The 12815-nt window shown below is 42.2% G+C and overlaps 1 long non-coding RNA gene across 8 annotated transcripts in view; it reads right to left on the minus strand.

Annotated features, from left to right (window-relative positions):
* Positions 1 to 12815, minus strand: part of LOC107180464 — a 65381-nt gene that overhangs the window by 32804 nt on the left and 19762 nt on the right. Inside the window, exon 1 of one of the 8 annotated variants that reach the window (XR_006208236.1) lies at positions 2278 to 2334. The exons of the other annotated variants lie outside the window; for them this stretch is intronic. This is a non-coding gene — a long non-coding RNA (uncharacterized LOC107180464). Of the gene's footprint in view, positions 1 to 2277; positions 2335 to 12815 lie in introns of those variants that run through there. 8 annotated transcript variants of the gene reach the window in all.

The following is a 12815-nucleotide window of genomic DNA, read 5'->3' on the forward strand; positions in this document are numbered from 1 at the left end:
TACTCTCCACCCAGCCCTTCACCACCTCAACAGCTCCGTCTTGGCATAGTAAGAGCTGAAGCGATGAGGAAGAATTTTGTTTCCATACTGTTCATTTACATATTTAATCCATTTCAAGTTAATTCTTGGGGTGGTATAACACAAGGTGCTAAGCTTTATTCTTATACACGTGAATATCCAATTTTCCCAGTCCCAGTTATTCAAGAGACTACCCTTCTCCACTGTGTATTCTTGACTCCCTTGTCAAATTCTAGTTGACTGTGCATGCAAGGGTTTAGTTTGGGCTCTCAATTTCCGTTCCATTGTCTTGTGTGTGTGCTTATGCCAGTGACATACCTGATTTCTTTGTGTTAGAATTCAGCTTGCAATCAAGAAGTGTGATGCCTCCTGTTTTGATCCTTCTTGCATTGGCTACTTGGGGTCTTTTTTTTTGGTTCCAAATACATTTTAGGATATGTTTTTCTAATTGCATACAAATTGCATTGGAGTCTTGATAAAGATTGCACTGAATCTCTAGATGGCTATGGGTAATATGGACATTGTATCTGTATTAATTCCTCTGAAAGATGGACGTGGGATGGCTTTTCACTGACTTATCTGTTGTCCTGTTTCTTTCATCCAAATTGAATTTCTTCCATTTCTGTACATGGGTGTTACACTTTTCTGTAGAGAGATCTTTCACTTCCTTGGCTAAATTTATTCCTATAAAGTTTATTGTTTTTGATGCTATTGCAAATAGATTGTTTTCTTTTCTTCTTAGATAATTTGGTTAGTGTATAGGAAAGCTACAGAATTTGATACGGTGTCTTTCTAGTTTGGAACTTTAATGCATTTCTTGATTAGATATTAACAAGTTCTTTTACACTGAACTTTATTTCATTCTTTTACCTTACTAAAAAAATGATGTTATTTGGGAATAGCTGATACACTATGTTACATTAGTTTCAGATGAACAACATAGTGATTGGACAAGTGTATACATTCTGATACGCTAACACAGTTGTAGCTACAATCTGTCACCATGCATCACTATCCCAGTACCATTCTCAATGTTCCCTATGCTATATCTTCCATCTGTAATTTATTATTCCATAACCAGAAGCCTGCATCACCCAATCCCCTTCACATATATATGGCATCCTTGTCTTGTTCCTGATCTTAGAGGAAAATCTTTCACAATTTCATTATTGAGTATGATGTTACATATGGGCTTCACATACATGGCCTTTCTTATGTTGAGATATGTTCCCTCTACGGGGAATTTTTAAAGAGTATTTTAGCACAAATGGATACCAAATTTTCTCAGAACTTTTTTTTTGTGTCTATTGACATCGTCACAGGGTTTTCTTTTTAATTTTTAAAATGTATGGGGCGTCTGGGTGGCTCGGTTGGTTGAGCATCCGACTTTGATTCACATCATGATCTCACGGTCTATGGGTTCCATCCCCGCATCAGGCTCTGTGCTGACAGCTCAGAGCCTGGAGCCTGCTTCGGATTCTGTGTCTCACTCTCTCTCTGCCCCTCCCCTGATCATGCTCTCTCTCTCTCTCTCTCTCTCTCTCTCTCTCTCTCTCGCTGTCAAAAATAAATAAACATTAAGAAAATTTTAAAAAATGTATTTATTTTATTTAGTTTAAATTTATTTATGTATTTCTTTAGTATTTATTTTTTCAAGTTTTTATTTAAATTCCAGTTGGTTAGCATACAGTGTAATGTTAGTTTCAGGTATACAATGTAGTCATCCATCACATACAACACCCAGTGTTCCTCACTACTAGCGCCCTCCTTAGCCCATCACCCATTTAACCCATGCCCCTGCCCACCTCCCTTCTAGTAATCCTCTGTTTGCTATTTATAGTTAAGAGTCTGGTTTCTGGTTGATTTTTCTTTCATTCAAGTATGTGAGGAGTCACATTTATTGATTTGCATTTCTGAAACATACTTCCTTTACAGGGAAAAAACCCTACATCACGGTCAATGATCCTTTTAATGTGATGCTGAATTTGGTTTGCCTGTATATCACTGGGAATTATTCATCTATATTCATCATGGGAATATTGGCCTATAGTTTTCTGTTCAGGTAGTATCCTTTTCTGGTTTCCTACAAGGGTAATTCCATTCTCATGAAATGAGTTTATGGTGTTCATTCCTTTTGAATCAGTGAGAGGACTACCGTTATTTCTTCTACAAACGTTTGGTCACATTCACCAGTGAATCTACCTGGTCCTGGGCTTTTCTTCCCTGAGAGAATTTCGATTACTGTTTCCATTTACTTACTTTGGTTATCTTCTTGTATTGATGCAGTCTTCCTTTAATGGGTCTGTGCAAACCTTCTATTTTTTCCTGATACAGTCTTGGTAGGTTGTGTGTTTCTAAGAACCTATCCATTTCTTCTAGGTAGGCGGTTTGCTGGCATCTAATTTGGCCATGGTCGCCTCTTTGTCTCCTTAATGTTTCTTTGGTATCAGGTGTAATGTCTACACTTTTATTTATAATTATTTTGAGTTGGGTCCTCTCTCTGCCTTAGCATAGTCTATGTATAATCTTGAAAATTTTGTTTCACTCTTCAGAAAACCCACTTTTGGTCTTCATATTTTCTATTGATTTCATGGTCTCAGTTTCATTGGTTTCCACTCTCATATGCATTACTTCCTCCCTTTTGAGAACATTGGACATTGCAGATTGTTGTTTTTTTCTAGTTCTTTTAAGTTAAAGGTAGGTTGTTCATTTGAGTCCCAAATCTATCCCCCACTAATGCAAAACCAGTGACTCATCAGAGAACCTTCAATAGGTCTCTCCTGCCCTATTTCTCATCCTCCAAACTCTGAGAAATGGAACCAGAAAATTTATTTGAAGACACAATAGATGAAAACTTCCTTAATGCGGGGAATGAAACAGATCCAGAAGCAGGAGTCACAAAGAATCCCCAAAATATTCAACAGAAGCAGATCCACATCAAGTCACCTAGTAATTAAAATGCAAAATGCCGTGATAAAGAAAAAAATTTAACAGCAGGAAAACAAAAGATGACAATTACCTACAAGAGAAACCCCATAAGGTTATCACTGGATGTTTTTCAGAAGAAACTTTGAAACTGTAAGTGAGCAGCACGGTATGGTAAAGGTGCTGAATGGATAACATCTGCAGCCAAAGAGAGTCTATCCACAACACTATCATTCAGATGGACGGAAAGATCAAGAGGTTCCCAAATAAATACTCAGGGATTTTACAACCAACAAACCACCCCTGCAAGAAATGTTAAAAGGGACTCTTTAAGTGGAAAAGAAACACCTAAAGTGACAGTATTAAAGTGCAAAACGCAAAAGCAATAAAAATGAGTATATCTGTAAAACATCAGCCAAGGTATTCGCGATATGAAAGGTTTTGAAATATGATACTACATATCTACAACACGGGAAGGAGAGGAGTAAAGAACTGGTTCAAACTTAAACAACTATCAACTTAATATAGACTTCTATATGCACAAGTGGTTAGGTACAAACCTAATAATAACCACAAATCAAACACCACCAATACATATGCAGACTATAAAGACAAGCAATTTCAACTGTGGTACTAAAGAAACCCAGCAAACCCTAAAAAAGAGAAAGAGGAGAAAGGATCAGAAAGATTCAGAAACAACAGTCATCAAGTAATAAAAGGACAAGTATACGTCTATCAATTACTTTGAAGGAAAGAGAATAAATGCTCAAATCAAAGGCACAGGGTGACAGATAGGGGCACCTGGATGGCTCAATCACTTGAGATTTTGACTCTTGATTTTGGATCACGCTATGATGCCAGGATCACCGGATTGAGCCCCAATGAGGCTCTGCACTGAGCATGGAACTTGCTTAAGATTCATCCTCACTCTCATTCTCTCTCATTCAATCTATCTTCCTTCATTCCCCCCACCCCACACTCCCATCCCTGAGCTCTCTCTCCTCTTAATAAAAGGCACTGGGTGAGAGAATGAATGAAATATAGGACCTCTCTATCCTCTACCTATAAGAGAGTAATTATAGAAGTAAATTATCAAAAGAAAACAGCAGTAGCCATACCTATATCAGACAAATAGATTTAAAAATAAAACTCTAACAAGAGAGAAAAAAGGACAGTATAATGATAAAAGGTATAATCCAACGAAAGATACAACAATTGTACACATATATGTGCTCAACCTGAGAGCATCCAATACACAAAACACTGAAAACCTAAAGTAAATAATTGATACTCATACAATCATAGAAGGGCACTTTAACACTGCAAAGATATCAAGGGAGATATCATTCCATCAGAAAATATACATTTGTGTATTTTCTTTTTTTTTTCTTTTTTTTTTTTAAATTTTTTAACGTTTATTTATTTTTGAGACAGAGAGACAGAGCATGAACGGGGGAGGGTCAGAGAGAGAGGGAGACACAGAATCTGAAACAGGCTCCAGGCTCTGAGCTGTCAGCACAGAGCCCGACGCGGGGCTCGAACTCACGGACCGCGAGATCATGACCTGAGCTGAAGTCGGCCGCTTAACCGACTGAGCCACCCAGGCGCCCCTACATTTGTGTATTTTCTAATAACAGCATGCACATGGGTTCCAGAATTAATGAAGAAATACTCGACAAGGAACTTAGAATATCACCATGTCATTTACAAAGCGCGACGGCAGCGGCACGAGAGGATTCCTGAAGCCTACTCCAAGGGTGGCAATTACATTTGTCTAGCCTTGGAACACATAGAATAATCCTGACCGGCACACACCCTGGTGACTCCACTCAGCCCTTTGGGGAGACACCTACTCTGCTCTGGGGTAACAACCTGGAGCATCCAGGGACCTAACCCTAAACCAAATGTTTACCATAACCAGGATACTCACCCTACACCTACCCCTATATATCACACTAACACTACAACAGATGCACATTGGAGCATGTGCCCACATTTCAGCCTTACATGGAATTCAAAACACTGATGTCGCTTCGACCCTGGTGACTTCCCTGGACCGAACCATAAACCTCTCACAAAACCACGTGGCTAGGGTCCAGAAGTGGTAAAGAGTCACTCGGAATGGAACCTGGAACCTCACCATGTTACTTCCCAGGCCCACCTGCAGCTGCCCGAAAGGATTCCTGAGGCTTACCCTACCAGGGGCCATAGATTTGTGTGAAATTGGAAGCCAAAGAGTGGTCTTGACAGGCACCCTCCCTGTGCCCTCAACTCAGAACTTCGGGGAGACCACTGCACTGATGTGGGTTCAGCGCCTGGAGCCTCCTGGGACCTAACCCTAATCCTAACCCATCCCTTAAACGGAATCCTCCACCGAAGTCTAAGCCGACCTCGAACCATAACCCTATACTTGAGCCCCACTGTCGCATACGCCCTCACTTCAGACCTCGAGGGAGATCATGAGTCTCGGGTTGCAGTGGTCCTGGCGACGTCCCTGGACCGAACACTAACCCTAGCTAACCACGGGGACCCAATACCCCAGTCTGACAACACCACGTGCCAAGGGTCCAGAAGAGGTGCAGGCTAACGTGGCATGGAACCTGGAACCTCAACATGTAATTTCCCAACCCGGCTACAGCTGCCAGAGAGGATTCCTGAGGCCTCCCACAACAGGGGACCAGAGAGGTTGTGGTCTTGGAAGCCAAAGATTGATCCTGAGCGGCACCCTCGCATATGCCCTAAACTCAACCCTCCGGGGAGTACACTGCACTGCTGAGGGGTCACCACCACATCCTCCTAGGAACAAACCCTAACCCTATCCCTACCCGTAACCAGAACACTCCACTGAAACCTAAGCTGACCACGAAACCAAACCCTAGACTTGAGTCACAACGTCGCATGGGCCCTCACCTCAGTGCTCAAGGAAGACCACGAGACTAGAGCCTCTTCAGCTCTGGTGACATCCGTGGAAAATATCCCTAACCCTAGCTAAGGCTCTCTCCTCATGGGGACTCAATTCCAACGTCTGACAACACCACGTGCCTGGGGTCCAGAAGCGGTGCAGGCTCACCTGTCATGGAACCTGGAAGCTCACCATGTCGTTTCCCAGGCCCGACTGCAGCTGCCCGAGAGGATTCCAGAGGCCTCCCTGACCAGGGGCCCATTGACTTGTGTGGCCTTGGCAGCCAAAGACTGATCCTGACCGGCACCCTCCCTTGTGCCCTCAACTCAACCCTTCGGGGAGACTGCTGCCTTGCTGTGAGTTCGGGGCCTGGAGCCTCCTGGCACCTAACCCTAACCCTAAACCTACCCTTAAATGGACCCTTCCACCAAACCCTAAGCTGGCCTCAAACCCTAACCCTGAACTTGAGCCGCCCCATTGCATGGGCCCTCACTTCAGCCCTCGAGGGAGATCACGAGACCGGAGTCGCTTCGGCCCTGGCGACGTCACTGGACCGAACCCTAACCGTAGCTATGGCTCTCTCCCAATGGGGACCCAATCCCAAAGTCTGACAACACCATGCTCCTGGGGTCGATCAGCGGTGCAGGGTCACTCGGCATGGAACCAGGAAGCTCACCATGTCTTTTCCCAGGCCCGGCTGCAGCTGCCCGAGTGGATTCCTGAGTCCTCCCTGACCAGGGGCCCTTAGAGTTGTGTGGCTTTGGAAGCCAGAGACTGATGCTGACTGGCACCCTTCCTAGTGCCCTCAACTCAGCCTTTCGGGGAAACCACTGCACTGCTGTGGGTTCGGCGCCTGGAGCCTCTTGGGACCTATCCCTAACCCGAAACCTACCCCTAACTGGAACCCTCCCACGAAACCTAAGCCGGCCTTGAACCCTAACCCCACATTGAGATGCCCCGTCGCATGGGCCCTCACTTCATCCCTCGAGGGAGATCCCGAGACTAGAGTCGCTTCGGCCCTGGCAATGTCCCTGGACTGAACCCTAACCCTAGCTAAGGCTCCCTCCCCATCCGTACCCAACCAAATTCTGACAACACCAGGCGCCTGGGGTTCAAGGCGGTGCAGGGTCACTCAGCATGGAACCTGTAAGCTCACCATGTCGTTTCCCAGGCCCGGTTTCAGTTGCCAGAGAGGATTCCTGAGGCCTCCCCGAACAGGGACCCATAGATTTGCGTGGCCTTCGCAGCCAAAGACTAATCCTGACCGGCACCCTCTGCTGTGCCCTCAACTGAGCCATCCGGGGACACTACTGCCCTGCTGTGGGTTCAGCGCCTGGAGCTTCCTTGGACATAGACCTAACCCTAACCCTACCCTGAACCGGTACCCTCCACGGATACTTAAGCCGACCTCTAACCCTGACCTTATAATTGGACCGCCCCGTCGCATGGTCCCTCACTTCAGCCCTCCAGGGAGAACAGGAGACTGGAGGTCCTTTGGCCCTGGAGACGTCCCTGGACCGGACCGTATCCCTAGGTTAGGCACTCTCCCCATGGGTACCCAATACCTAAGTCTGAGAACACCACCACACATGGGGTCCAGAAGCAGTGCAGGGTCACTCGGCATAGAACCTGGAAGCTCACCATGTCGTTTCCCAGGCCCGGCTGCAACTGCCCGAAAGGATTCCTGAGGTCTACCCGACCAGTGGCCCATGGAATTGTGTGACCTTGCAAGCCAAAGTTTAATCCTGACCGGCTCCTCCCTTGTGCCCTCAATGTAGCCCACTTGGGAGACCACTGCCCTGCTGTGGGTTCAGCACCTGGAGCCTCCTGAGTACTAACCCAAACCCTACCCCTAATCAGAACCCTCAACCGAATCCTAAGCTGATCTTGAAACCTTATCAAACACTTGACCCTCGGGGTCACCTGGTCCCTTACTTCTGCCCTCGAGGGAGATCACGAGACTGGAGTTGCTGCTTTGGCCCTGGCAACGTCCTGGATCTAACCCTAACCCTTGCTCAGACTCCCTTCCATTGGGGACACAAGGCACAAATCATAAATTTTCTATGAGAAATTTGAAGAATCCCAAAGAAATGGAAAACTTTCCGTGCTCATGTATTAGAAGAACAAACATTGTTAAGATATCAATACTAACATAGCAATTGACACATTCAGTGCAATCCCTATCAAAATAACATGAGCTTTCTTCACAGAGCAAGAACTAACAACCCTAAAATGTGTGAGGATCCAGAAAAGAAACCAAAAGCCAAAGTCATGTTGAAAAAGAAAACAAACCTGGAGACATAACTATTTTGGATTTGTGGTGTATTAGAAAGCCGCATTCATCAAGACAGTATGGTACGGGCACAGAAACAGAGACAGACGTCAATGACCAGTATATGGAACCCAGAAATATACCCTCAAACTTATGGGACTAATCTTTGATAACACAGGAAGAAGATCCAATGGAATAAAAGAGTCTCTTCAGTAAATGGTAGTAGGAAAACTGGGCAGTGTGAAGAATGAAACTGGACACTTCTTAAACGACACACACACACATACACACACACAAACCCCTCAAAATGGATGAAAGATCTAAATGTAAGTCAGGAACCATCAAAATCCTAGAGGAGATAACAGGCAATGTACCTCCTTAATCCTGGCCGCAGCAACTTCTCGCTTGTCATGTCTCCAGAAGCAAGGGCAATAAAAACCAAAATGAACTATTGGGTCCTGAAGATAAAAAGCTTCTGCACAGCAGGGGACACAATCAGCCAAACTAAAAGGCAACTGAATGGAATGGGAGAAGATATTTGCAGGTAACATATCAGATAAAGGGTTAGTATCCAAAATCGATAAAGAACTTACCACACTCAACAGTCAAAAACCAAATAATCCAGTGAAGAAATGGACAAAAGACATGAAGAGCCACTTTAAGAAAGATGACATCCAGATTGGTCACACATGAAAAGATGCTCAGTCTCACTCGTCATCACTGAAATACAAATCAAAACCAAAATGAGATATCCCCTCACACCTGTCAGAATGGCTAAAATTAACATCTCAGGAAACGACAGATGTTGGCAAGGATAGGGGGAAAGGGAACCCTTTTGCAATGCTGATGGGAATGCAAAGTGGTGTAGCCACTCTGGAAAATAGTATGGAGAGTCGTCACAAAAACAAAAAATAGAACTACACTAGGACCCAGCAATTGCACTACTAGGTATTTATCCAAAGAATACACTAACGCTGACTCGAAGTGGCACATGTACTCCAATGTTTAAAGCAGCATTATCAACAATAGCTAAGTTATGCCAAGAGCCCAAATGACCACTGAAAGATGAATGGATAAAGAAGATATGGTATATTCATACAATGGACTATCACTCGGCGATCAAAAAGAATGAAATCTCGCTATTTGCAACAACGTGGATGGAACCGGACTTTATTATGCTAAGCAAAATATGTCAGAGAAAGACACACATCCTATGATTTCTCTCATCTGTCGAATTGAATAAAACTGATGAACATAGTGAAAAGACTGCAAAAATAAGATACAAATAGAGAGGGAGTCAAATGATAGGAGACTGTTAAATAGAGGGAAGAAGCTCAGGGTTCCTGGAGGGTTACTGAATAAGGGTATGGGCTAAATGGGTGATGGGCATTAGAGGTGGCCCTTGGGATGAGTATTGGGTATATTTTGTACTTGATGGATCACTAAATTCTACTGCTGAAACTGTATTCCACTATAAGGTAACTAACTTGGGCTTAAATTTAAAAAAAAGAAATATTAAAAATAAGTAAAAAATGTACCACCAGTCAAAAGAAAAGAATATTTACATCAGGCTCTTGAGTGGAAATGAAAGACTACAAGTGTTACAGACAAGAAAGGATCAGAGAAAACATCAAGAAACAATGACAAAACAACTAGTAGAATGGGACTAAATATATACCTATCAATAGTCACTCTGAATATAAATGGACTAAATGCTCCAATCAAAAGACATTGGATAGGGCGTCAGAATGGAAAAAACAAACAAACAAACAAACAAACAAACAAACAAAAAACAATGTCTATCTAGATGCTGCCTACAAAGCCTTATTTGGACTTAAGTCTCCTGCAGATTTGAAGTGAGGGAATGAAGAAATATTTATCATGCCAATAATGTCAAAAGAAAGCCAGTAGCAATACTTATATCAGGCAAAATAAACTTTAAAACCGAGACTCTATTTTGGTACCTTTTGGGTAAATACCTAATAGTGACATTGCATGCACCCAATATTTATAGCAGAATTATCAACAGTAGCCAAACTATGGAGAAAGCCCAAGTATCCATCACCTGATGAAGGTATAAAGAAGTTGTGGTGTGTGTGTGTGTGTGTGTGTGTGTATACGTATGTATATGCATATGTACATATGTGTATGTTCATATATACATACATATGTATGTACAATGAAACATAACTCAGCTTCAAGAAGAATGAAATCTTGCCATTTGCAACGATGTGGATGGAGCTCGAATGTATTTGCTAAGTGAAATATGTCAATCAGAGAAAGACAAATATATGATTTCACTCATGTGGAATTTATGAAACAAAACACATGAAAACTAGGGAAGGGGGCAGGAAAAGAGAAGCGTGGTAACAAACCACATGAGTCTCTTAATGTTAGAGAAAAAAAAGTGAAGGTTGATGGAGGGAGATGGGTCAGCACTGGGCTAGATGGAGGACGAGTATTAAGGAGAGCACTTGTTGTGATGAGCACTGGGTGTTGTATGTAAGGGATGAATCACTGAATACTACTCCTGAATCTGAGAATGCACTGTATGTCAACTAAGACTTAAATTAACTTAAATTAAGATAAATAAATAAATAAATAAATAAATAAAGCTATAATGAGATGAAGACAGACACGATCTCATACTAAAGGGGACAGCCAAACAAGAATATCCAATGATTGTAAATTTTGATGCACCCAACATGCCATCGCCAAGTATATAAAACATTTAGCAACAACCATAAAGGAACTCATTTATAATAATATAACGATAGTAGAGGACTTTAACACATCACTCACATCAATGGACAGAATCTATAAACAGAAAATCAACAAGGAAACAATGGCTTTGAATGACACACTGGACCAGATGAATTTAACAGATATATTCAGAACACTCCATACTAAAATTACAGAGTACACATTCTTTTCAAGCGCACATGGGGCATTCTCCAGAAGTAATCACATTCTAGGTCACAAATCAGGCCTCAACAGGTGCCCAAAGACAGAGATCAGACCAAGCTTCTTTTCTGACCACAAAGCTAGGAAGGTAACCACACTCATACACACACACACACACACACACACACACACACACACACACACACACAAAGGAGGAAAGGAAACAAATAAAGGGAGGTTAAATAACATGCTACGAAATGAATGGGTCAAACAGGAAATCAATGAGAAAATACACTGAAACAAATGAAAATGAAAATACACTGGTAAAACCCTTCGGAATGTGGCAAAAGCAGTCTATGATGGAAGTATATAGCAATAGAAGCCTACCTTAAAGAGCAAGAAAAATCTCAAACAATCCTAACTTACAACTAAAGGAATGAGAAAAAGAACAGCAGAAGGAAGGAAATAATAGAGTTTAAGGAAGAAGTAAGGAATATACAAAGCAAAAAGACACTAGACCAAATCAATGAAACCAGGCGCTGGTTCTTTGAAAGCAGTAATCAACTTGAAAACCTCCTAGGCAGACTTTTCACAAAAAAAAGACAGAAAGGACTCAAATAAATAAAATCACAAATAAGAAAGGAGAAATAACAGTCAACACCACAAAAATACAATTAGAAGATAATATTATGAACAACTATATGCAACAAATTGGACACTCTGAGAAAAACGAACAAATTCCTAGAAACACACAAACTACCAAACCTGAAACGGACAATATCTAAAATCTGAAAACAGAAAGATACCACATCAGTAATTAAAAAAATCTCCCCCCAACACAAGAGTTCAGGGTTAGATGGCTTCAGTGATGAATTCTACCATCCATTTAAGGAAGAGGTAATATGTATTCTCCTCGAATTATTACAAAAAATAAAAAAGAAGGAAAACTTACAAATCCACCGTATGAGGCCATCATTACCCTGATACCAAAACCAGATGAAGCCTCCACTAAAACCAAAAACTGCAGCGGCGCCTGTGTGGCTCAGTCGGTTTACTGTCCAACTCTTAATTTTGGATTAGGACATTATCTTGTGGTGCATGGGTTCGAGTCCCACGTTGGGCCCTGCCATGACAGTGTGGAGCATGACCAGGATTCTCTCTCTCCCTGTCTCTCTGCCCCTCCCTCACTTTTATGTACTCTATCTAAGGAAAGAAATAAACATTTTAAAAAATGTTAAAAAAATTTTAAATAAAACTGCATACCAATAGCCTGATGAGTATGTATGCAGAAATTCTCATTAACATACCTTCAAATTAAAGTCAACAATACATTAACAGAATCACTTACCATAATCAAGTGACATATATCCCTGGGCTGCAAGGGTGGTTCCACATTCACAGATCAATCAACATGATGCACCACAGTAATAGAAGAAAGGATAAGAACAATATGATGCTTTCAACGGATGCAAGAAAACCACCTGACAAAATGTCACATCCATTCATGATAAAAACCCTCAGCAAAGTACATTGAGACTCAACCTACCTGCACATAATAAAAGTCATCTAGGAAAAACCCACAGCTTATCTCATCCTCAATGGGGAAAAATTGAAGGTTTTTCCTCCAAGGTCAGGGACAAGACAAGGATGACCCCTATCACCACTGTTATTCACATAGTACGGGAAATCCTAGCCACAGCACTCAGACAACAAAAAGAAATAAGAGGCATCCAAATCGGCAAGGAAGAAGTAGCACTTTTGCTATTTGGAACTGACATGATGTGCTCTATAAAA

This window comes from Panthera tigris, chromosome D1 (genome assembly GCF_018350195.1).
Source record: "Panthera tigris isolate Pti1 chromosome D1, P.tigris_Pti1_mat1.1, whole genome shotgun sequence".
Classification (NCBI taxonomy): Eukaryota; Metazoa; Chordata; class Mammalia; order Carnivora; family Felidae; genus Panthera; species Panthera tigris.